This window comes from Sapajus apella, unplaced genomic scaffold, assembly GCF_009761245.1.
Source record: "Sapajus apella isolate SASKATOON/1434 unplaced genomic scaffold, GSC_monkey_1.0 scaffold16, whole genome shotgun sequence".
NCBI classification, from domain to species: Eukaryota; Metazoa; Chordata; class Mammalia; order Primates; family Cebidae; genus Sapajus; species Sapajus apella.
The window spans coordinates 18,118,111-18,144,864 of record NW_022436956.1 but is presented as its reverse complement, the minus strand read 5'-3'; the positions used below and the strand labels follow the sequence as shown (position 1 = coordinate 18,144,864).

General features: G+C 39.7%; 1 protein-coding gene across 7 annotated transcripts in view; it reads right to left on the bottom strand.

Moving 5' to 3' along the window:
* Positions 1 to 26,754, bottom strand: part of SIK3 (SIK family kinase 3) — a 242,828-nt gene that overhangs the window by 209,007 nt on the left and 7,067 nt on the right. The gene's annotated exons all lie outside the window — the stretch shown is intronic.

Here is a 26,754-nt window from a genome sequence, read left to right as displayed (position 1 = left end):
TTTTTTTTTCCCCGACACAGTCTCACTCTATTCTACAGGCTAAAATATAATGGCATGATCTCGGCTGACTGCAACCTCTGCCTCCCAGGTTCAGCCAATTCTCCTGCCTCAGACTCCCAAGTAGCTGGAATTACAGGCATCTGCCACCACACCCGGCTAATTTTTTGTATTTTTAGTAGAGACAGAGTTTCACCTTGGCCAGGCTGGTCTCGAACTCCTGACCTCAAGTGATTCGCCCACCTCGGCTTCCCAAAGCTGGGATTACAGGCATGAGCCACTGCTCCCGGCCTGAAGTTTCTTAAGATTTCCCATTTTATAAGGAAAAGACAAACCTTGTTGATAAGGTTAATACCAGTAACTACAAATTGCACATTCCACATCTCATATTCAGTCAGAAAAAAATTAGCCGTCAGGGACACTGATAACTTTATCATCTGCTAATGAATACAGTATCAAAAAGATATAGGCAAAGTACCCCTGTAAGAGCACAGCATTAAGAATTCACAGAGGCTGCTCAGGATAAAGCCAGGTCAAAACTAAGGTCAAAATCCTTCAATGTTTTCAATGTCAGGATCATTCACGTACTGAGACTTAAACTTGATCCTGAGTGTAATCTGTCAGTAACTGCCAATAATTTTAAAAATAATAATAATAATTTAGAGTGCTTGCATTATCTAATTTATAGTAGACTTAACACCAGAGAAATATCAACGTTCCTATACCCCTACATCTTTTTAATTATCTCTTCAAGATATATCAAATAAAAACAGCATACTGCTTATTGCCTCTCACTCTTCTTTTTCTTTATTCTTTGAGATTCCTGACTCAAAGCAATCTTGGGCAATAAAGACTGGCTCCACATTCTTCCAACTCATCTAAAAAACATTTTACATTTAGTGGGAGTTCAGTATTTAACCACAGATCACATTTCTTTTCTACTGATAAGCACTGTCAGAAATCAGAATTAATACAATTTTAGCATGTTATCTTATCACAGACTTCATAATTCTCCACTGCTGCCCAGATCTTGATTTGTCAACTCTTATACCTACCACAGCCCCTTTTTAAAAAGGCCTCTTAAAACAGATCTTCCATTTAAGTTATTTCTACAGCAAAGGCAGGGTAATTAGTAACTAAATGGCTTACAAATTGAGCTCTCCTGAAATATTGAAAATATTACCTAAACTAGGACAGACATGGTGGCTCATGCCTATAATCCCAGCACTTTGGGAGGCCGAGGCAGGTGAATCACGAGGTCAGGAGTTTGAGACCAGCATGACCAACATGGTGAAACCCCATCTCTACTAAAAAATAAAAAAATTAGCCAGGCGTGGTGTCGTGTGCCTGTAATCCCAGCTACTTGGGAGGCTAAGGCAAGAGAATTGCTTGAACCCAGGAAGTGGAGGTTGCAATGAGCCAAGATTGGAGTGCAGCCACTGCACTCCAGCCTGGGCAACAAAGCAAGACTCCATCTCAAAAATAATAATCATAGGCCACGTGTGGTGGCTCACGCCTGTAATCCTAGCACTTCGGGAGGCCAAGGCAGGTTGATTGCCTGAGCTTAGAAGTTCGAGACCAGCCTGCACAACACGGCAAAACCCTGTCTCTACCAAAATGTGAAAAATTAGCCAGGCGTGGCAGCGTGTGCCTGTATTCCCAGCTACTTGGGAGGCTGAGGCAGGAAAATTGCTAGAACTCAGGAGGCGGAGGTTGACTCCAGCCTAGGTAGCAGAGCAAGACTCCATCTCAATAATAATAATAATAATAATAACAATAATAATAATTTTGTCTCTAGTGATTCTTACCCAACATAAAATGAGATGTAGCTTGACTTCTTGCCTTATTCTGATAAACTCCAAACTACTTTATTATTTTAAAAAATGTTTATGAGGGCCAATGCCCATAAAAAAAATAAATAAAAATAAAAATAAAAAATGAAAGAACAAGTGAAGACTGGTTTTTAAATTTTAACTATAAACTACTTTAAACAGTAAAATTAAAAGTCTATTGGTCTGTTAGAATGATCACAGTAAATAATACATCCTGTTAATAAAAGAAATAACTTTTTCACTTTTTTACAGCAAATCAGACAACTCAATAACTTTTGAAAATAATCCATGAAAACAAATGTTAAACCTGGCACTGTATTTCATTTGAGGGCATGGAAACTTTAGAATGACATAAGACAAAATATTCTACATAGAGTTGATCAAAATTGAAATGCCTGTCATAACTGGAAATGCTTTCTTAACACAAATTTAGTATCTTTCTTCAATTAACTGAAATTTTAAAATAACTTTCATAAATTGATATTTTGGGTTTTTGTTGTTGTTGTTGTTGTTGTTGTTGTTTTGAGACAGTCTCACACTGTCACCCACGCTGGAGTGTAGTGGCACAATCTCAGTTTACTGCAACCACCACCTCGAGGGTTCAAGCAATTCTTCTGCCTCAGCCACCGGAGTAGCTGGTATTACAAGCATGCACGACAACACACCTGGCTAATTTTTGTATTTTCAGTAGAGACAGGGTTTCACTCTGTTGGCCAGGCTGCTCTTGAACTCCTGGCCTCAAGTGATCTGCCCGTCTCGGCCTCCAAAAGTGCTGTGATTAAGGTATGAGCCACCACACCTGGTCCATAAATTGATTTTAATGAAGTTTATTCCCTGAGCAAATATTTATTTTTTTATTTATTCTTTGGGTTTTTTGTTTTTGTTTTTGATACGGAGGTTCACTCTTGTTGCCCAGGCTGGAGGGTAATGGCACAATCTCGATTCACAGCAACCTCTCCCTCCTGGGTTCAAGCAATTCCCCTCCCTAAGCCTCCTGAGTAGCTAGGATTACAGGCATGCGCCACCACACCCAGCTAATTCTGTATTTTTAGGAAAGATGGGATTTCACCATGTTGGTCAGGCTGGTCTCAAACTCCTGACTACAGGTGATCTGCCTGCCTGGGTCTCCCAAAGTGCTGGGATTACAGGTGAGAGCCATGCACCTAGCCAGTAAAAACTCTCACTCTTCAAAAGACACTGTTGAAAGAATGAAAAAATAACCCATAGAATGGAAAAAACTCTTTGCAAAGCATAAAACATTTATATAATAAAGGACTTGTATCCAGAATATATAAAGAATTCTCAATATTCAACAATAAAGAAACAATCCTTTTTTTTCTTTTGGAAAGACAAGGTCTTGCTCTGTCACACAAGTTGGAGTGCAATGGCACCATCGCAGCTCCCTGCAGCTTTAAATGACTAGCCTCAAGTGATCCTCCCAACTTAACCTCCTGAGTAGCTGGGATTAAAGGCACATGCACTGCACCCAGCTAATTCTTAAATTTTTTGTAGAGACAGAGTCTCATTTATTGCTCAGGGTGGTCTCAAACTCCTGACTTCAAGTAGTACTCCCTTTGGCCTCCCAAAGTGCTGGGATTACAGGTGTGAGCCTCTGTGCCCAGCCCTTCTTTTTTTTTTTTTTTTTGAAATGGAATCTCACTCTTGCCCAGGCTGGAGTGCAATGGCACAATCACGGCTCACGGCAACCTTGGCTTCCCAGGTTCAAGCAATTCTCCCTGCCTCAGCCACCCAAGTAGCTGGGATTACAGGTACCTGCCATCATGTCTGGCTAATTTTTGTATTTTGTAGAGATGGGGTCTCACCATGTTGTCCAGGCTGGTCTTAACTCCTGACATCAGGTGATCTGCCCACCTCAGCCTCCCAAAGTGTTGGGATTACAGGCATGAGCCACTGTACCCAGCCAGCCCATTTTTTTAAATGAGCAAAAGATCTGAAAAAATGCTTCACCAAAGAAGATACACAGCATGCTAATAAGTACATAAAAAGATATTAGTCATTAGGGAAATGTAAATTAAAACCACAAGATAACATGACACAACTATTGGAATGGCTAAAATTTAGGACACATCATTTCAGCATTGGTAAGGAATTAAAGCAACTAGAACATTCTTATCTCATATATTGCTAAAGAAAATATAAAATAGTACAGCAACTTTGGAAGACAATTTGGCAGTTTCTTAAAAAGTTAAACATAAACCTACCAACCATATGATCCAGCCATTCCACTGTAAGGTATTTACCTAAGAGAAATGAAAACATACATCTATGCAAAGCTGCACATGAAGTTCATAACAGCCTTATTCATAATAGCAAGAAAACCAGACACAATCCAAATGTTCATCAATAGGTGAATGAATAAGCAAATCCTGTTACATCCATATAATGTAACACTACCCAGATTACTACTCAGCAATAAAAAACAAACTCTGATACAGACAACAATGAATGAATCTTAAACAAAGGATGCTGATGAAAGAAGAGTACATCCTAGATAAGGCCATTTATATGAAATTCCAGAAAAAGCAAAACTAACCTATGGTGACAGCAATTCAGTGGTTTTCTGGAAGTGGAGGAGGATGAGAATGAGCGCAAACAATGCTAAACAACTTTTTGAGACTGAATTGTTCTATATCTTGATTGTATAGTTATTAAATGGGTATGTATATTTATCAAACTTCAAATTGTAAACTTAAGATAGTTTAATCTTATTGAATGCAAATGATGCTTCAATCAAGTTGATTTTAATCAAGTTTATTAAAAATATCAAAATGTGGCCAGACACAGTGGCTCACGCCTGTAATCCCAGCACTTTGAGAGGCCAAGGCGGGAGAGTCACTTGACATCAGACTGGTTCGAAACCAGCCTGGTCAAAGTGGAGAAACCCCATCTCTACTAAACACACAAAAATTAGCTGGGCCGGGTGTCAGGCACCTGTAGTTCTAGCTACTCGGGAGGCTGGGGCAGAATCGTTTGAACCCCGGAGGCAGAGGTTGCAGTGAGCCGAGATCACGCCACTGCACTCCAGCCTGCGCAACAGAACAAGACCCTGTTTCAAAAATAAATAAAAAAATAATTTAAAAAAATAAATATTATTCTGGTCCCTTAAAACTTTTGGAACACTGTGGAAATAACAAATTTATGTTAAAAACAAATGCACCAGCACTTTGGGAGGCCGAGGCGGGTGGATCACGAGGTCAAGAGATCGAGACCATCCTGGTCAACATGGTGAAACCCCGTCTCTACTAAAACTACAAAACATTAGCTGGGCATGGTGGCGCGTGCCTGTAATCCCAGCTACTCAGGAGGCTGAGGCAGGAGAATTGCCTGAACCCAGGAGGTGGAGGTTGCGGTGAGCTGAGATCGCGGCATTCCACTCCAGGGAAAGAAAACAAAAAACCACTTCGTTTCAAAAAAAAAAAAAAAAAAAAAAAAAACAAATGCAAAGGCTACTCAGTCAAGTTATACTCTCTATGCAAAAGCCTGCAACTAAGAATACACAATATTAACATCAAACCAAATTAATAAATACTTAGGTACCTTATGGGTCAAAAATGGTTCTCCACACCCCAAAAATAGCTTCTTAAAGTCTATAAGATCAAGCCCAAATGTCTCAGCTGCAAAATCACATCTTTTATGAATTGACCCAATCCTACCTATCAAAAATATCTTCTATTCCCCAATCCAAATTCAACTATTCTCCCCCACACATAGTATTTTCTCTCCCTGGAATGCTATTCCCTTACTACTGTCAGCAATCCAACTTTCAATGTTGTTCAAAGATGATCCCAACGTCCACTGGCCTAATAAGAAATGTCTTTGTGGCCTGGCACAATGGCTCACGTCTGTAAATCCTGCACTTTGCGAGGCCAAGGTGGAAGGATCACTTGAGGCCAGGAGTTTGAAACCAGTCTGGGCAACATAACAAGACCCTGTCTCTAAAAAGAAATACAAAAATTAGCTGGGCATGTGCATGCCTGTAGTCCCAGCTACTCAGGCAGCTGGGCCCAGGAAACTGAGGCTGCAGTGAGCCCAAGCGATTGGGGCCGCAGTGAGCCATAAACGCACCACTGCACTCCAAACTGGGTGACCAAGCGAGGCCCTGTCTCAAGAAAAAGTCTTTGGTTATTCCTAACCCAAAATGTTCTTTCCTTTCTCTGAATTTCTTGTGTTTGGCTAGTACTATAAAATATGACATTTAATTTTACAACATATTTTCCTATTCTTTAAGTATGTTTTGCTTTTCAATCTTATTTCTTCACCTATAAGGAGGAAGAGCCTTAAAGATGGGTAGTATGACTCCTATCCTGTTGTAACTTACCATACTGCTGGGAAAATAGTAGGGCTTCTTCTCTCAGTGATGCTGCACTACAGATAGCTAGAAACAAGGGGATGGAAATATAAACTGCATTCCCATTTGGGAACATCAGCATGAAACTATGGCTTTACTTGCCCATCTAAAATTAGGGAGAAAGAAGATAAAAGGGTAGACTTGACGATTCTGCCAGTTCTGACAGCTGTCAAGATTGGGGAGGGAGGGGCGGGGGGATTGTTATTTTATGGAAATTTTCAAACACATACATAAGTAGAAAGAAATAATACAATGTGCCTCTTGTACCCATCAGTCAGCTTAGACATTTATAAATAAATATATGGCCATTTGTATCTTTACTGCTGACCACTTCTTCCTTTCCCCAGCAAATATCAAACATACTCTGTCATCCATATGTATTTCAGTATGTATTTCTAAAAGATAAGTACACTTTTTTTGGAATATGACCAGCATACTATTACCCCATCTGAAGAGAATAATTCTTTAACATTAGATATCCAGTCAATGTTCAAACTGCCCCAATTCTCATATAACTTTTTTAGCAACTGGTTTGTTCAAATCACCATCTAGGATTATTTCAGAAGGAAACAATGGCTTCCTTGTCTCCTGCTCCGTGGTCTTTCACCCCTTCAACTTCATACACTTACCTTCTTAATTTTAAGTGTAGGCAAAAGAGCATTTCCTTCCCCCAGTACCCTCTATTATCCTTCTTAATAAAGAATATATTCCTTTTTATTTCCAACATTGAAGTTTGCATTACCTCAGAGCTTTTAGCACATTCAGAAAAACATTTAAGACAATCACATAGCCTCCATCCTTCACATTTAAGTTGCCACATTCATTTATTACTCAGGAAGGGTTTTGATCTTTAACATCTTAAAACGTAAATAATGTTGGCCCATTAAATAATTATTTTCCATTTCTAAAAATCTTTATGAGAAATTCGATTTTGATCTTTAAGTTGCTACATTCTCAGCTTCCCATTTTAAGTGAGTTACTTTTAATGCTTCATAAACTAAGGCATAGTGATAGAGCATTTAAGCCCAAAAGATTACAGCATACTACTAAGAGATCAGCATTAGGTTAGCTCTATTCCTTAGTCATGAAATGCATCCCTCATGATAATGTCACAAGGAGAACTACATGAGAAGCTATGCAATGGTAAACTCAAATACAACCCTTTCACTAGAAAATAATATAAATGCACATAGTGAATCAGTAAGGTCATTTTCACTCATTTTTAGCATAGATTAACAGAAGCGGATAACAAATATTAGGCAAACAACAAGAAGGAATTTTTTTAAAGGGATAATCTGCCAGGCATGGTGGCTCCTGCCTATAATCCCAGCTACTCAGGAAGCTAAGGCAAGAAGATCACTTGAGCCCAGTACTTCAAGGCTGCAGTGAGCCATGATTGTGCCACTGTACTCCAGCCTGGAAGACTAAACAACACCCTGTTTTTTCTTTTTCCTTTTCTTTTTTTTTTTTCTTTGAGACAGAGTTTCACTCTTGTCGCCCAGGCTGGAGTGCAATGGCGTGATCTTGGCACACTGCAACCTCCACCTCCCGGGTTTCAAGCAATTCTCCTGCCTTGGCCTCCTGAGTAGCTGGGATTACAGATGCCCGCCACCACACCCAGCTGATTTTTGTATTGTTAGTAGAGACGAGTTTTGCCATGTTGGCCAGAGTGGTCTTGAACTCCTGACTTCAGGTGATCCACACGCCTTGGCCAACCAAAGTGCTGGGATTACAGGCATGAGCCACTGCACCCAGGCTTTTTTTTTTTTTTTTTTTTTTTGAGATGGAGTTTCACTCTTGTTGCCCAGCTAGAGTGCAATGGTGCAATCTCAGCTCACTGCAACCTCTGCCTCCTAGATTCAAGCAATTCTCCTGCCTCAGCCTCCTGAGTAACTGGCATTACAGGCACCTACCACCACATCTGGCTAATTTTTTTTAATTTTTAGTAGAGATGGGGTTTCACCATGTTGGCCAGGCTGGTCTCGAACCCCTGACCTCAGGTAATCCACCCACCTCAGCCTCCTAAAGTGCTGAGATTACAGGTGTGAGCCAGCCCAATACCCTGTTTCAAAAGAGAAAAAGAAAACAAAACAAAATAGAAAATAAAATAAGGCCAGGCGCAGTGGCTCACACCTGTAATCCCAGTACTTTTGGAGGCCGAGACAGGAGGATCACCTGAGGTCCGGAGTTCAAGACCAGCCTGACCAACATGGAGAAACCCCATTTCTACTAAAAATACAAAATTAGCTGGGCATGGTGGCGCATGCCTGTAATCCCAGCTATTTGGGAGGCTGAGGCTAGAGAATCGTCTGAACCCAGGCGGAGGTTGCGGTGAGCCAAGATTGAGCCACTGCATTCCAGCCTGGGCAACAAGAGCGAAAGTCCATCTCAAAAAAAAAAAAAAAAAAGAAAGAAAAGAAAAGAAAAAGCAAGGCATTATCTCATCACTACTTGTAAGTCCCAAGAGCTACTGGTAACTTCAACATTCAGCAGGGCAGACTTGAGCTCAGCATTGTAAAGAACAAAAAATAATATGACAGTCTCTGTCCTTAAGGAACCTATATTCTAGCCAGTAAAATATTTAAACAATTAGCCCACAGTGTAAGACATGATATCAATAAATGCTAAACTGTATGAATCAGATTTAAAGTAGCGTATACGGGTCAAAGAGATGGGATTGTAAGGACCAAAGAAGTCAAAGAACTATGTGAAGATCAGGCTTCCACTGAACCTTGAAGGCAGGGCAGACTAGCTAAGTAACACTAGGATAGACTGCAAGCTCATAAGGGCAGAGATCATGCCTCTCTCTTGCTTACCACTGCATCCCAATCTGGCACAGTGCCTAGAACACAGTGACACTCAAATATTTGTAGATGAAACAGAAGGATAAACAGAAGGAAGAGAAGAAAGAAGAAGGGAGGGGAAAATAAAAATTCCGAAAGAGTTGTTTTGTTTTGTGAGACATGGTCTCACTCTGTCCCCCAGGCTGGAATGCAGTGGTGTGATCACGGCTCACTGCAGCCTCAACATCCCAGGCTCAGGTAGTCCTTTCACCTTGCCTCTTGAGTAGCTGGAACCACAGATATGTGCCACCATGCTTGGTTTTTGTTTGTCTGTTTGTTTCATTGTTTGTTTTTTTCAGGAGAGACAGGATCTCCCTATGTTGCCCAGGCTGATCTAGAACAACTGCTCAGGGATCCTCCCACCACAGAGCCTCCAAAGTACCAAGATTACAGGTGTGAGCCACCACACCCAGCCAAGAGTTTTGTTTGTTTGTTTTAATAAAAGATTAAATGTGGCAATATAATGAGGCAGTGAGGAAACACATACTGGTGAAAAACAAGGTAAAACAGGTAGAATTAACTCAAATCACTGATGCCTTTAAAAGTTCAGCAAACGAGGTTTAGTATTTAACCTCAAATACTAAAATGACTATGTCCATGGCCAGGTGTGGTGGCTCATGCCTGTAATCTCAGCACTTTGGGAGGCCAAGTGGACTGGTCACAAGATCAGGAGCTCAAGACCAGCCTGGCCAACATGGCAAAACCCCATCTCTACAAAAAAACACAAAAATTAGCCAGGCGTGGTAGCACGTGCCTATAATCCCAGCTACTCAGGAGGCTGAGGCAGGAGAATCGCTTGAACCAGGGAGGTGGAGGTTGCAATGAGCTGAGATTGTGCCACTGAACTCCATCGTGGACAAGAGCAAAACTCTGTCTCGAAAAAAATTAAAATAAAATAAAATGACTGTGTCCAAAAAGCATATTGTTAAATTACCACTTTTAAAAAACACCAACTGAAAGTTTATAAACTTTCAGTTTATACAGCTATTTTTACTAAGATGGCTATTCATCTTTTAACATTATTGGGCAAACCTGGAAAATGTGCTAACATTTCTCCAGAAGAAAACCCATATCATTAGCTAGTATATATGAATGCTTCTGTCCCTAATATTTTTACTATCTGAAAATGTGATGGAGTTATCACTAAGGTCATCCTCTTTGATAGCTGTGTAATCAAATGGCTGAGGCTTACCACAATTAAGGCAAGAGACAAGAGAATGTAACCCAGCAGAAAAGCCAGTAACTAATACTGAGTCACAGTTTCCAAGTGATTATTTAACCAAAACATCAACCTCTCATATTAACAATTCCCTACAATGATCATTGAAAGTAGATCAAAGGTACTATCCAAAAAATATACATCAATATTTTATAGGATAATGCTAACGGATTGAGGCCAATGAAGTTTAGTTGGACCTAACATTTATAAGCCAAAATTTGCTAGGTCAAGGAGATTCTTACCTCCTCAAACTTTACAGTGGGAGAATTCATGATTACGGTGATCTCAGTGTACATGGATCCTCCAGATAACACCCTCTTGCCAAAAAGTTCCAGGTCCTGGCTACTACCAGCTACAGTCTTCAGTGACAGCTATATAATCTCTATATAGAAGGACTTTAGAAAGAAAAACCAAGTGAGGGAAGGGAGCATTGGAAATTTTATCTTAAGGCTACATATGCACAGCAAGCGCATTACTCAAATTATATACACATTCATCATGAGTTTGTGACCTCTCAGCACCTCTAATGCTCATTTTCCTTAGCATTCCTTCTACTCTTTTAGGCCAAATCATCCATAACAAACAAGCTGTCTGGTTACATACTAACACTCATCCATACTCATACTTCCTGGTTATGTACAGCTGTGATTAGAATTCCACTGTCCAATTTTGGTGCCTAACATCCGGTATCACGGAAAGAACAAGAACCCTGGAGTTATACAGACCTCCTTATAAATCTCAGGTCCACCACTTACAAGGTAAAGAACTTCAGACAAGTTACCTAAGCAAAGCTCACTTTTCTTAGTAGAAATTATGTTTAACAATAGTTACTTTGCAAAAAGCTGTTGAGGGGCTAGCAAGAATTATATGAAGTATACAGAACGTAGGAGGCACTTAGCATACGGCAATTAAGATGGAAGGCTGTTGACCAGGCCTACACACAGGTTTCCAAAGAGTATTAACTATATAATGAAAGCATGAATCAGCTTCACATGTCCTTGGCTCTCTACTCCCAGTTGCAAGATGATTTAACTACTCCTCTGGAGGAAGAAGGCTATTTCCCAGTCCTCAATCTTAGGCCAAAACTGACTCACATTACAGCTATCTCCTTACTATTAACATGCTTGATACCACAGCTCTGAAGAAAATTTTATGTTTTCACTATGGCCTATGTTCTTGTTTTATGGTCTTGACCAACGTTTTTAAGAGACAGGGTCTTGCCCTGTTGCCCAGGCTGGAATGCAGTGGCACAGTCATAGTTCACTGCAGCCTTGAACTGCTAGGCTCAAGTGATCCTCCTACCTTATCCTTCCGAGTAGCCCAGCCTCCTTAGCAAATCGTAACTGCTGTTTCACCCAGTCTATTCCAGGGAGCTCTGACAGTCCCCAGTTTCTCCAGAACTACCATGCTTTGGCTTACCATACTACTGTACTCCAAGATGCAATCAAGCCATGGTGCTCTGCCAGTGCCTAAGTGCCCTTATGTCCCTGTAGCAGGCTGACGTCCAGCTCCTCTTACTCCTGGCAGACAGGATGCCAGTTTCTAAGATGACAGATACATCCCTGTCTATCTCAAGCTTGCCCCACCTAGGTCTACTTCCTCTTATTCTCCCACTCCCACTTCCCTACAGCCCCGCAACAGCATATGTACGTTGGATAAAGTAGACAGATACTGAAATAGGAGTCAGAAGACCTTGGTTCTACCTCTCCTTCTGCCACTTTACTAGCTCTGAACGGACACACTTCACACAGTATAAAATGCTGTACTTACCAAAAACAAAAATAAAAATAAAAAATTTAAAAATGCTGTACTTACAAGAAGGCTCAAATAGACATTTATGAACATGTGTGACAGAAATAAGATAATTATTATTATAATTATAGCAAGTTTCTACTATGACAATATTTACTTGTCAATATAAAACCCTAACATATTTTTTTAAATCCTGTAGATTGTTTTATTAGCAAAAGCTTAGAAACAACTCAAGGCCAGGCATGGTGGCTCACACCTGTAATCCCAGCACTTTGGGAGGCCAAAGTGGACTGCCTGAGGTCAGGAGTTCGAGACCAGTCTGGCCAACATGGTGAAACCCTGTCTCTACTAAAAATACAAAAAAATTAGCCGAGCGTGGTGGCATGAGCCTATAATCCCAGCTACTTGGGAGGCTGAAGCAGGGGAATTGTTGAACCAGGGAGGTGCAGGTTGCAGTGAACTGAGATCACGCCACTGTACTCCAGCCTGGGTGACAGAGCGAAACTCCGTCTCAAAGGAAAAAAAAAACACTCAAAGGGCTGAATGTCTAAGAAAATATATATCATACATCCTTTCATTGGAATACCGTGTAGCTTATTTTTACATTAGATACAAGAGTGAAAAAAGTAAGATGCAGACAATTGTGTATTACTACAATTTGTGTTAAGAGAGGAAGTAAGGCCGGACACAGTGGCTCATGCCTATAATCTCAGCACTTTAAGAGAACAAGGCAGGCAAATCACGAGGTCAAGAGATCGAGACTATCCTGGCCAACAAGGCGAAACCCCATCTCTACTAAAAATAAAAATGAGCTAGATGTGGTAGCGTGTGCCTATAGTCCCAGCTACTAGAGAGGCTGAGGCAGAAGAATCGCTTGAACCTGGGAGATGAAGGTTGCAGTGAGCCAAGATCGCACCACTACACTCCAGCCTGGTGACGGAGCAAGACTCTGTCTAAAAAAAAAAAGAGGAAGTAATAGATACTCACATTTACTTCTATACACATAAACTAACTCAGGACATATAAAACACTGATAATACCAACTGCCCCTGGGAATGGAAATCTGGATGATCATGGGGTATGTACGGACAGGATACTTTTCACTGTATTTCGCTCTTCTTTATTTAGCTTTTACAATTTTGAACCTCTAGTTCCCTAAATGGAGTAGGCATATCATCTCTTTATACAACTATAAACCTGAGAAATAAGTTGAACCACTAATGAAGATGACAGCATATTTGACAACTCATTTCCTGCACCAGCTTCAAACTCACAATTACCACCACCTAAAACAAACTACTTCCATGATCTCACCAAGTAACTAGAGTTAATTCATTCCTTCTAGCCAAATTTCCTGACTTGCTAAATATGTATCTATGTGCTATGCATGTCCACATTCTACTTTTTTTTTTTTTTTTTTTTTTGAGACAGAGTTTTGCTTTTGTTACCCAAGCTGGAATACAACAGCGCTATCTCGGCTCACTGCAACCTCCGCCTCCCAGGTTCAACTGATTCTTCTGTCACAGCCTCCTGAGTAGCTGGGATTACAGGTGCCTGCTACCATGCCCGGCTAATTTTTGTATTTTTAGTAGAGACAGGGTTTCACCATGTTGACCAGGCTGGTCTCGAACTCCTGATCTTAGATGATCCACCTGCCTTGGCCTCCCAAAGTGCTGGGATTACAGGTGTGAGCCTCTGCGCCCAGTCAGCCAGTTATTGATACTCTTAAAACTTACTGTTGCAGGGTTCTATCACAAGCCTTGGAAGAGCTCTCTAAACCAGAACGTCTCCTACCTTCAGGACCTGCTGGGGAATCCATTCCAGTGCTAACTTTTCTGAACCAAAGGCTGAGTTCTGCCTCTTAATCACTCAAGATTCACCAAAGGATGCAAGTGAATCATTAATTTGAACTCCAACAATTAATTGAGTATAATGCAGACCATCTCCCTATTTACAGAAGAATAAATTATGTTAATTTCTTCAACCTACCAGAAAGGTATTCTTCCCAAAACTTTGAGAGTACTGTCATTTACCAATTTACCAAGGCAACATTCTCCCAAAATAAAATTTTAAATGATATTGCCTTAAACATAATTTTAATTATTCTGGAATGAGGCCAGCTGTGGCTTCTTATGCCTATAATCCCAGTGCTTTGGGAGGTCAAGGTAGGATAACTGCTTCAGGCCAGTAGTTTGAGACCAGCCGAGGCAACAAACCAAGACACCACCTAAAAAATAAAGCCACTAGCTAAGTGCAATGGTGTGTGTCTATGGTCCTAGCTATTCAGGAGGTTGAGGTGGGAGGATCACTTGAGCCCAAGAGTTTGAGGTGACTGTGAGTTATGATCACACCACACTGCACTCTAGCCTGGTCAACAGAACAAGACCCTGTTGCTAAACAAAACCAAAAAACCATTCTGGAATGACATAACAGGACATGACACACTGCTCAAAACAGCAGCTAATGCTACCTCCATTCTTGCTCCCTATGGCAAGCAGGTTATTTTTGGACCTCGCCTATGAAGCAGCACTTTGTTGACTAGGAGCTTCATCCTCTGAATATTCCTTTCACATTCAACCTTGATCCTCACTTTCTGGCATAAAGCTCCAAAACCTCAATGGAATACATAATGAAATGCTGGGTTACTTTAGGGCAAAAGGTTAAGCCTACAAAAGCTTTCTAATTGGGAAATCTCTTCTGTGAAAGCATATGGAAATTTGCTGACTCTTTCTTTTCCCAATAGCTATTTGCTTTCTTTGGAAAAAACCTTCAGTCAAACAAAAAAGCCAACCACCTAGCAAAGCTCAAACACAGACAGGTGTTTTGCAAGCACAGTGAATCTCAAGGGTAACAAATCAACAAGAGATAATATCTACTAACAAGCTGCTTATTGCTGTGCTGGGAGAGTTAACTGCCTAAAAATCTCTCAGTTAAGACTAGCATTGAGAAAAAAAAATTTAATACAACTAGAAGAAAAACAAGCTCATTTTCTACCCAGAGAAAATGTGCAAAGGGAAGAACCCATGTAAGTCAACCATTCCTGCTACATAAAAACGCTTTATTCCAGAGTTATTTTCAGTGGCACTTAATTCCAGGGTGGCGACTAAGGGTCCCAAACAACCCTATGTGTGTATGTATGTATTTTTCTAATTTAATAATTCTAAAATCCACTAGGCTTTTAAGGAAAGTCTGAAAGAGCTTCAAAAAACCCATTATGTTTTTTGAAAAGAAAATAGGTAATCATGTGAAAATACATTTGTAAATTGGTAGTTATTTAGAATAAACAATTTCAAGGACGCACTCTAGAAAAACGTTCCAACTGCAAAGAAAGCAAGGATTTTATCACATTAGGCATGCCCTGTTCCATTAGCTTAGTTCCCTAGAATTTAAGCTTCTCTGACGCTCACAAGACCCTGAAGTTGGTTCCTACCATAAGACATTAAAGAAAATCCCAAGAGAATGCTCTATTTCAGAGTTTTAAGCATTTCTGATAGTCTACAGGGAGAGAAAGCTACACAAAAGAAAGTGATTACTCAGCAATGTTACCTGAACTTCACGCAAGTCACAGTCAACGAATCAGTAAATACTGTATGCCACAGGAAGGTAACGTGTCATGCACAAGGTGGGAAGATCAAGGTGGCTAAACTGAAATCTGCATTAACACTTTAATGTCTTCTGCATTACCTGCTTCAACATCAGCAGAGTGCCAACACAATTATCACGATACCTTTTCTGCCACCTCCCCAGTATTGTGCATTAAAAAACTGTCAGAAAAATGTTACTTTTCTAGAAATGCCCAGTTATAAAATGAGAGTTTTTTAAAACACATTAACTAAAAAGGTCATGCCAGTATTAAGTATGTTATATCCTAGAAAAATTCTTCACAGCAAATAATATCCCAAAAATCATTTCTGCTTTGCAGGCTGACTTTCAGAATGGATTAAATGTTTAATTGTTAAGTTACATGAATGTTTCCAAAGGTATAGCAAAAAAATTTAATAAAGGAGATTACAGAGCTTCCCAAACTGTGGTATAATACATTTAACAGCGCTTAAAGTGGGGCAGGGCATCACTTAAAAATTAAAAAAAAAAAAAAAAAAAAAAAGAGCGCTTAAAGCTGGCCTCCCAAATACACTTTAAGTAGTATAAAGCTATCACAATTAAAGCTGTACAGTATCAAAGCAAGAAAAGACAGCACACTCAATGGATTATAGAGTTCAGAAATGTACCGAAGTATCCATGGAGGTTTTGTAAATGATATAGTTGCTTTTTAAATCAAGAAGGAAAAGAGCAATTATGTAATTAATTGTGTCAGGAAAAGCTAGAGACCTAGAAAAAAACCTAGACTCATTTATTCAATAAATGGAGGGCCCATTACAAGGCAAGTACTGTGCAAGACACTGAAAATAAGAACAAGGAAAAAACAACAACAACACAATACATTGCCCTCGTGGGACTTACAGTAAAGTGGGAGGAAGCCAGTAATAATCACAAAAATAAATGTAAAGTTACAACTCCAATAAATTCTACAACTTGTCCCTATTTCATTTGGTTTACAACAAAATGCACTTCACATGAAGCAAAGATTTACATTTAAAAAAAAAAAAAAAACCATAAAAGTAGTTGAAAAAAACACGAGTAAATTTTTTTCTTTCTTTTTCTTTTTTTTTTTTTTTTTTTTTTTTTTGAGACAGAGTCTTACTCTGTCACGCAGGCTGGGGTGCAATGGCGCAATCTCGGCTCACTGCAACCTCCACCTCCCAGGTTCAAACTATTCTCCTGCCTCAGCCTCCTGAGTAGCTGGGATTACAGGCGCGTGCCACCGCACCCAGCTAATTTTTGTATTTTTAGTAGAGACGGGGTTTCAACATTTTGGCCAACTGGTCTTGAACTCCCAACCTTGTGATCCACCCGCCTCGGCCTCCCAAAGTGCTGGGATTACAGGCATGAGCCACCACACTCTGTCAAATATTTTTATATAATTAGAATTTAAAAACCAAGACATAAAGGGTGAAAAAAAATCTGACTAAAAATTAAAACATTTACATTTTATATTAGACACACACACACAGAGTCAAAAAAAAGAAAAATATCAGTAATATATTTTATAAGGTAACCAATTTCCCTAATATTAAAAACACCATTACAGGCTGAGCACCACAGCTCATGCCTGTAATCCCAGCACTTTGGGTGGCTGAAGCATGAGAATCGAACTCAGGAGACGGAGGTTGCAGTAAGCCAAGACTACGCCACTGTACTCCAGCCTAGGCAACAGAGTGAGATTCTGTCTCAATTTAAAAAAAAAAGAAATTCATAATAATAAGAAAGCTATGACAATTGGTAAATGAGAACAAGCCAAAGCCCAACAGAAAAGCAGACAAAGCAGAAAGACAAATTAAATGATGTTCAAATGCACTAATAAATAACTACAAATTAAAATGACATTTTTTTCACCTGTCAGATTAATTCCCTAAAAAGGCTATTTGCCAGAGTTAAAAAGAACACAAAAAGCACTGTCATACACGCTCAAGTTGAATGAATAAGCATGGCCTTACCTGGAGAGTGATTTGGCAACATCTACATAATTTTAAGCACTCATACTCTGATCCAGGCATGCCACTTCTAATAAATTATTCCATACGATTACCAAGGAAATGAAGAATCTGAATTTAAAAGAAGATCATAACATTGTATACATCATGATGGAAAAGAATAGATAACTTTGGGGATGTTGACTCTAGGTCAGACTAAGTAAAACCCTTGTTTTTTCAAAATAATTCTAAGTATTTTGAGTAGTAAATACTGCAATAGCAAATAAATGGAACAAAAAAAACTAGCACAAGTGTGCAAATATAAATGTGCAGAAACAACTGATGTAAAATTTGTAATTAAAACAGTAAAACCTGGGTCAGGCACAGTGGCTCACATGTGTAATCCTGCACTTTGGGAGGCTGAGGCAGGGCGATCATTTGCGGCCAGGAGTTCGTGACCAGCCTGGCCAACACGGTGAAACCCAGCCTCTACTAAAAATACAAAAATCAGCCGGATGTGGTGATGGGTGCCTGAATTCCAGCTACTCTGAGGTGGGAGTATCACTTTAATCCAAGAGGCAAAAGTTACAGTGAGCCAAGATCATGCCATTGCACTCCAGCTTAGGTGATAGAGAGAAACTCCGTCTCAAAAAAGTAAATAAAATCTGGAAACAACCCTAAAATCTATCAATAGGCTACTATGTATATTACATCCCTAAAACAGAATACTCTGCAGGCATTAAAATGATGAGACAAGGACAAAGTGTACTGACATGGAACAATGTTGGAGATATACTATTAAATGAAAAAACAAGTAGCAAACTGGATTGTGGTATGTTTTCATTTTTAATTTTAAAAATGTTAACATGTGAATAGGAAGAAATCTGGTTGCAAAATGTTAACAATGTTTTCTCTGGAGAGATAAGGAATTTTCACCTTCTTTGTTATACATTTGGTAAGGTTTGATTATTTTTTAAGACACATGTATTAGATAGGCAGATACATAAACAGATGTTTTTAAAGTCTTTGAGGCTAGAAAACGTCCTGGGAAAGGGAGAACCATATGAAAATCGGAGAAAGGTACAGAATGAGCACAGAGGAAAATAATCACAATAAAACATATAGTTTCAGAGTTAAAATAACTATATAAATTAAGAAACTAGAGAATCAAAATTAAAGACATTTGTGCTGCAAACAAAACTACCAAGAAAGTGAAAAGACAACCCACAGAATGGGAGAAAATATTTGTAAATCATGTATCTGATAAGGGGCTTGTATCCCAATCATAAAGAACTCTTACAACTCAACAATAAATCCAACACAAATAATCCAATTTAAAAATAGGCAAAGGTTGTTAATAGACATTTCTCCAAAGGACATATACAAATGATCAACTGGTCCATGAAAAGATGCTCACCACCATTGTTCATTAGGGAAATGCAAATCAAAACCACAATGAAATATTTCTTCACATCCACTGGGATAGCCAAAATCAAAAAGAAAGAAAATAAGTTTTGGATGTAGACAGAACGGAAACCCTCATACATCGCAGGTGAGAGTATAACATGGGGCAGTTTGGAAACAGTTTGGCAGTGGCTCAAAAAGTTAAAGGAGTCACCACATGACATAGCAATTCCACTCCTAGGTATTTACCCAAGAAAAATGAAAATGTGATCACACAAAAATTTGTACACAAATGTTCAAGACTATATTGTTCATAATGGCCAATGAGTAGAAACAATGTCCATCAATTCATGAATGGATTTTTAAAATGTGGCATATCCATATAATAGAATATTTATTCAGCCATAAAAAGAAGAATGAAATTCCAACATATGCTAGAACATACATGAGCCTTGAAGGCATTACGATAAGTGAAAGAATTAACAGGCCACCCATTGCATAATTACATTTATATGAAGTGTCCAGACAACGTAAATCTATAGAGATTAATTTGTGGTTGCTTAGGGCTAAGAAGAGGTTGAAGAAATAAGCAGTGGCTGCTAATGGGTACAATGTTTCTTTTAAGGAGAATGAAAATGCTCTAAAATGTATTGTACTGATGGTTGCATAGCTCCAGGAAGACACTTTAAAAAAGAGCTGGATGGTCTGTGAAATGTGCCTCAATAAAGCAAGTGAAAAAATTACAAATTAAACTGGAAGCCCCCTGAGGTTAAGTGATTTGCCCAAAATGAAAGTGCTAGCTAGTAAAAACTGGAACTGGAAACACATTCCCTGACTCCCACACCAGTCTCAGTTCATTAACTACAGATTGTCACAGGCAACTTTGATGGGCCAAAAAGGTTCCCCAAAGAGCTGAAAAAGCAGAAAACACTGGTACCAGGAAAAGAAAACGAAGAGAAATTTAGGTAATGCAACTAATGTGACTCCAAAATGGATTCTTGGTCTAAAAATCTAACCATTGATATAATCTCACTGCTATATGAGGTTGTGACTTGGTATAACAATACCCCTTTTACTAAGAGCTCAATTAGAGCAGGGCACTGGATGCAGCTGCTGACTCAAAAGGAAGGAGGAAAATGAGATCAAAAGAGGCAGTAGGCTAAAATAACTGGCTACCCTTTGGATAGTCAAAGGCTAATCAGTAACACGCTTCAAACAAGTTATTTTATTCCTGAGAATTATAAAATCCTTTAAAGAGATAATAAAGTACCATCCAAACATTTAATTACCTCCCAGAATTACCGTACACATGTAAAATACTTAGGTATAATATATGACAGTGTTGTTTCTGCAGCTGACTTGGACACAAAGATCACTGCTAGAATACAACTACCCCATTTGACTAGAATAACAATATCTCTGTTGATATAGAAATGAAAAGTAAGCCAAGAACATACAATCACTAAAAACATTATTTTGAGGATTTACAATAATGAGGTACCAAAAAAATTCAACTATTGTCAGAATGCTGCTTACGCAATATTAGAACATTCTAACAGAAGGAAAAGACAACAGGAGGCAGGAAGCAGAAAGAGAAGAAATTCTGCAGGTGCCCAACGCATTCTAATAAAAAACACACAGCCCGGCTCCTGTCTTCCACAATAAAAACAATTCTGTTTCTTGTGGCATATGAACCAAGATTGCTTCTGCCAGAAACAGAAAACAACTTACTACATGAAAATGTCAACTTGTTCCATGGAACACTACACTGGCAGTGAACAGATATAAGCCTCTTAAACTACAGAGTTTGGCCAGTTTCTTCACCAAGTTTTTAGTTTCCTTGGCTCACTATCAAATTCAGTTCAGTTCATGCAAACTCTAACATAAGTGGACAAAAATACCACCCCAAAGGACACATTATAAATAATAAAAGATTCTACAAAATAACTTGTCCTCAACTTTCTAATAGTTTTCTTTATTATTTTAAATTAATGCAGAAATTCCCACCTTCACTCAACCAACCTGCCAAAATAATCAATGCTTCCCCCTTGTCTCAGTAAGCAACCAATGCCCCCCAAAATGCAAACTGGTCCCAACTAATAGCACCTGCCTCTTACTCTTCAATGCTTCTGCTGCTCCCATTATTTAAGTTTTTTGTGCTTTGTTTGTTTGTTTGTTTGTTTGAGACCGAGGTGGCTCAAGGTGGAGTGCAGTGGCAGGATATTGGCTCACTGCAACCTCCGCCTCCCGGGTTCAAGCTATTCTCCTGCCTCAGCCTCAAGAGTAGCTGGGATTACAGGCACACACCGCCACGCCGAGCTAATTTTTGTATTTTTAGTAGAGACTGGGTTTCGTCATGTTGGCCAGGCTGGTCTCCAACTCCTGACCTCAGATGATCCACCTGCCTCAGCCTCCCACAGTGCTGGGATTACAGGCGGGAGCCACCGTGCCCAGTCTCCATATTTTTTGTTTGTTTGTTTTGTTTTGTTTTTTGAGACAGAGTCTCACTCTTGCTACCCAAGCTGGAATGCAATAGCACGATCTTGGCTCACTGCAACCTCCACCTCCTGGGCTCAAGCGATTCTCCTGCCTCAGCCTCCTAAGTAGCTGGCATTACAGACACCTGCCACCACGTCTGGCTAAATTTTTGTATTTTCACTATAGATGGGGTTTCACCATGTTGGCAAGGCTGGTCTCAAACTCCTGACCTCAGGTGATCCACCTGGGTTGGGGTTTCCCAAAGTGCTGGGATTACAGGCGTGAGCCATAGCACCCGGCCCGGCCTCTCATTATTAAGTCATATTCTTACCAACAATTAATTGTTTTTCTCCCAAACCTATTTATACCAGTTGCTTGTTATTACAGGTATGTAATTTAATTAAATAGCATGTAAGCTGATGAAAAATTAAGGAGAAAAACATTTCTATGAAAACTATGTCAAATGCTTAAAAAGACAGTAAATTAGATGTGAATGAGATAAGTATAAAAGAATGGGAGGAAGGCATAAAAATCAAGAGAGATTTTATACTAATATTGCTTCACTAATGCCATCAAATTCACATTCTGCTTCAAAAAGCAAACAAAACTAGAAATTATAGATAATGAATTAGGGTGTATTTCATGGAAACAAAATTAAGGAACTCCAATTAGGGCATACAAAGAAAAAGCCTGGCCCTGCATCCACAGGTAAACTAAATATTAACCTATGTTAACAAATATTAATATATGCTAATTAGTATTAATTAGCATTTGTTAACATAGGATAAAATATTTTGATATTACCTTATGTGTTAATCTTTCTTTCTTTCTTTCCTCTCTCTCTCTCTCTCTCTCTCTCTCTCTCTCTCTTTTAGAGAAAGGTTCTCACTCTGTCACACAGGCTGGAATGTAGTGGCACAATCACAGTTTACTACACTGTAATCTGGAACTCATGGGCTCCAGCAATCCTCCCACCTCAACCTCCTGAGTAGCTAGAACTACAGCCACTCACCACCATCCACTGCTCATTTATTCTTATTTTTTTTGTAGAGATGGGGCCTCACTACAACTGTGTTGCCCAGGCTGGTTTTGAACCGGCCTCAAGTGCGCCTCCTACCTAGATCTCCCAAAGTGCTGGGATTACAGGTATGAACCACCATACCCAGCCCTGGGTTTTTTGTTTGTTTGTTTGTTTGTTTGTTTGTTTTAAAGACTCCACATCTATTTAGAGATACACGCCAAGGGCTGGACGTGGTGGCTCACGCCTGTATTCCAAGCACTTTGGACGCCAAGGTGGGTGGATCACCTGAGGTCGGGAGTTCAAGACCAGCCTGAACAACATGGTGAAACCCCGTCTTTAAAAAAAATTAAAAAATATAAATAATAAAAATAAAAAAAGAGATACCCACCAAAATATTTACAGATGAAATGAAAGGATTCTGGGATATGCTTCAAAATCCAGGAAAAAAGGGGAAGTTGGAAAGGGTATAAAAGAAAGATTGGCCACAAGATGACATCTATTTAAACTAGGTGACAGGCAGATGAGGGTTCATTATATTATTCCCTCTACCTTCATTTATGTTTGAAATTTTCCATAACACATACTTTTTAAAAGATTAATGCATGGTCCAGGCGCAGTAGCTCACACCTGTAATCCCAGCACTCCACAAGGCAGAGGCAGGTGGATGACTTGAGGTCAGGAGTTGATAACAGCTTGGCCAACATGGTGAAACCCCATCTCTAGTAAAATACAAAAATTAGCCAGGAGTGGTGGTGGACACCTGTAATCCCAGCTACTAGGGAAGCTGAGGCAGGAGAATTATTTGAACCTAAGAGGCAGAGGTTGCAGTGAGCTGAGATCATGCCACTACGTTCTAGCCTGGGCAACAAAGCGAGACTAGGTATCCAAAAAAAAAAAAAAAGGCCAGGCACAGTGGCTCATACCTGTAATCCCAGCAATTTGGGAGGCCAAGGCAGGCGGATCACCTGAGGTCAGGAGTTCAAGACCAGCCTGGCCAAGGTGGTGAAACCCAGTCGCTACAAAAATACAAAATTAGCCGGGCGTGATGGCTCATGCCTATAATCCCAGCTACTCAGGAGTCTGAGGTAGGAGAATCACTTGAACCTGGGAGGCGGAGATTACAGTGAGTGGAAATTGCACCACTGCACTCCAGCCTGGGTGACAGAGCAAGACCGTCTCAAAAAAAAAAAGGTTAGACTTACACGTTTTCTTTTCTCTTCCAGGTTTGGTACCAAAAAAAACAGATTACACAGCTGCTATAACCTTCTCCTGACTTGTACTGTATCTATGGCACCAGATTTAGAGGTGGAGTAGAGACTGAAAAGCCCTACACCCCCAAGCCAACGAAGGTAGATGAGGAGACAGATAAGATAAAGAGAGCCAGTGTGGCTTGCAGTGAGACAAGCCTGCTCATACGCTGCTCAGGAGGTTAACTGTAGTGCAGTCTTTCTGGGAAGCAATGTGGCAATATACATATCAGGTGTTGTACAAGCATGTGTTCCCTTTGGCACAGTAATTTCCCTTTCAACAATATATTCAGAGCAAAAAATCAGAAATACATCAAAGACTTGAGCACAAAAATGGTTATCACAGAAAATTTGTAAAGTGAAAAACTAGAAAGAAAATTATAAAAAAGATTCAAAAAATACCAGCAATGTAGAGTACACATACATTAAAACTGACGTTGGCCATGCACAGTGGCTCACACCTGTATTCCCAACACTTTGGGAGTCCAAAGAGGGAGGATCATTTGAGCCCAGGAGTTCAAGACCAGCCTGGTAACACAGCAAGACCCCCATCTCTACTAAAAAATAAAATGTTTAAAAATTAGCTGGGTGTGGTGGCAACCACCTGTAGTCCCAGGTACTCACGAGGCTGAGGTAGGAGGATGACTCGAGCCCACGGGTTAGAGACTGCAGTGAGCCATGATCATATCACTGCATTCCAGCATTAGGTGACAAAGCGAGAAACTATCTCAAAAAAAAAAAAAAAAAAAACAAACTAAGGGATTTTAACTTAAATTGCAGGACTTAATTTAGATACACTGATCTTCCTAATAATAAAAGTTTGAGATATGCCAAAAATCAATTACTAGTCCAGAAAGGCTGTAAAATCTCCTTACTCAGAGATTTGTGAGAAAAACATAGAAAATTCGTTTTCTTTAATATCTTAACTGTAGATAGAAAAGTCCAATAATAAAAGTCTAAGATGTATTAAGGGCATAAAAACAAACTCAGCTCTTAAACTTTTTCATCCTAATATTCATTTACTCAATGAATATTTGCAGACATTGTACTAAACATAAGTAATACAGATTAAAATTCCTGCCCCCACAGAGTTCACATTAGATTATCACACTGTGCCATCCTAATGAGCAGTGGTATTAGGTTAGGTATTTTCTTTTCTCCTTTTTTTTTTTTTTTTTTTTTTTTTTTTTTTGTTGTTGTTGTTTTTTGTAGTTGTTTTTTTGAGAGGCAATCTGGCTCTGCTGCCCAAGCTGGAGTACAGTGACACGATCACAGCTCACTGAAACCTTAACCTCCTGGGCTCAAGTGTTCCTCCCACCTCAGCCTCCTGAGTAGCTAGGACCATAGACATGCACCACCACACTCCAGTTATTTTTTATTCTTATTATTTGTAGAGATAAGGTCTCACTATGTTGCCCAGGCTGGTCTCCAACTCTGGTGTTCAAGTGATCCTCCTGCCTCAGCCTCCCAAAGTGCTGTGGTTATAGGCATGAGCTACCATGTCTGGCCAAGTATTTTCTTTTTTTACTTTTAAGTAAAATGATACTTAGAAATTTCGAGTATGTCAAAGCACTGTCTGAAAATGAACCGCATCTAGCACTCGGACTAATCCAGAGATGCTCTTAATAAATGTTTAAGAGTAAAAAACTGTGTGACTCAGGTATTAGGGTGGCAGAAAGACTTCATTTCACTGAACATTCCTTTGCATCTTTTGAACTTTGTGCCATACATCATCCATTTCTATTTGTGATAATTTTGCAAGTTTATTGGATGGACGGATGGACGGGTAGATGGATGGATGGATGGATGGATGGATGGATGGAATAAAATATTTCTTCTCCAAAAACTTCAGTCTCAAGAGATGTCGGTAACTAACCTACATTTTCACATTCAATTCTTCTGTATGGAGCTCTAGAAAGTGAAGAATACTGCTAGTAAACATGCACTGGAGCTGAAACTAGGCAGAAATTTGATAATTTTTCAGAATTTCCCAATCAAAACCTAAATTTAGTTTCAAATAACTGGCCAAAAGTATCCAACTGAATGAGCTCAGCCCACACAGATAAGCTTCTACAGGCAATGAGTCTGCTTACCTTTCCATTCCAATTTCTGGGAAATGCGGCTAAGTGTTCACAATCTGATTCCTACCTCTTTGAAAAACCTAAGTCTGAGATAAAATACCATCAGTGGCTCCTTGTCTAGCACGGATCACACACCTGCTAAACACAAATATGTTCCTAACATAACTTCATGATGGCTTATCCAACAGTTTAGTACTAGCTTCTGCAATTCTATTCTGAAAGGATCCAAAGGAAGCGTTTCAAGCTATAGGCCATTTATTTAGCAATGTTTTATTAGGATAAAAGCCCATTCGAATGTACATAACTTTCACCCTCTCGATGTTATCAGTCATCCATGGGACTGTATGACTATACTATTATGCTGGAAAGGGATCAAGCTACTCACTATTAGGAGGAGCCAGGGACTCACCTACCTGATAGGTGAGGTCATTTCATCTGGAGAACAGGCATAGCCCACAGACCAGAAACTAGAACTATATTAAGAAGAACGCTTCCCTGTGTTTAGTTAGGATAATGAAGAAAAAAAAGAGGAACCCTTGATAGAAGTGGTTCTCTTGACCCTCACCTGTGTCATCAAGGTATGTATCTAAATGACCAGTTCTCTTAACGAGATATAAGATGTCAGGCCGGGCACGGTGGCTCATGCTTGTAATCCCAGCACTTAGGGAGGCCAAGGCAGGCAGATCACCTGAGGTTGGGAGTTCGAGACCAGCCTGACCAACAAGGAGAAACTCTGTCTCTACTAAAAATACAAAATTAGATGAGCATAGTGGCATATGCCTGTAATCTCAGCTACTCAGGAAGCTGAGGCAGGAGACTCCCTTGAACTTGGGAGGCGGAGCTTGCAGTGAGTGGAGATCGCACCACTGCACTACAGCCTGGGCAACAAGAGCAAAACTCCGTCTCCAAAAAAAAAAGATGTCACCATCCCTGGAAACTGTCAGTGATTTAGTGAGGAGTCCATCTAAGAAACGTACCCT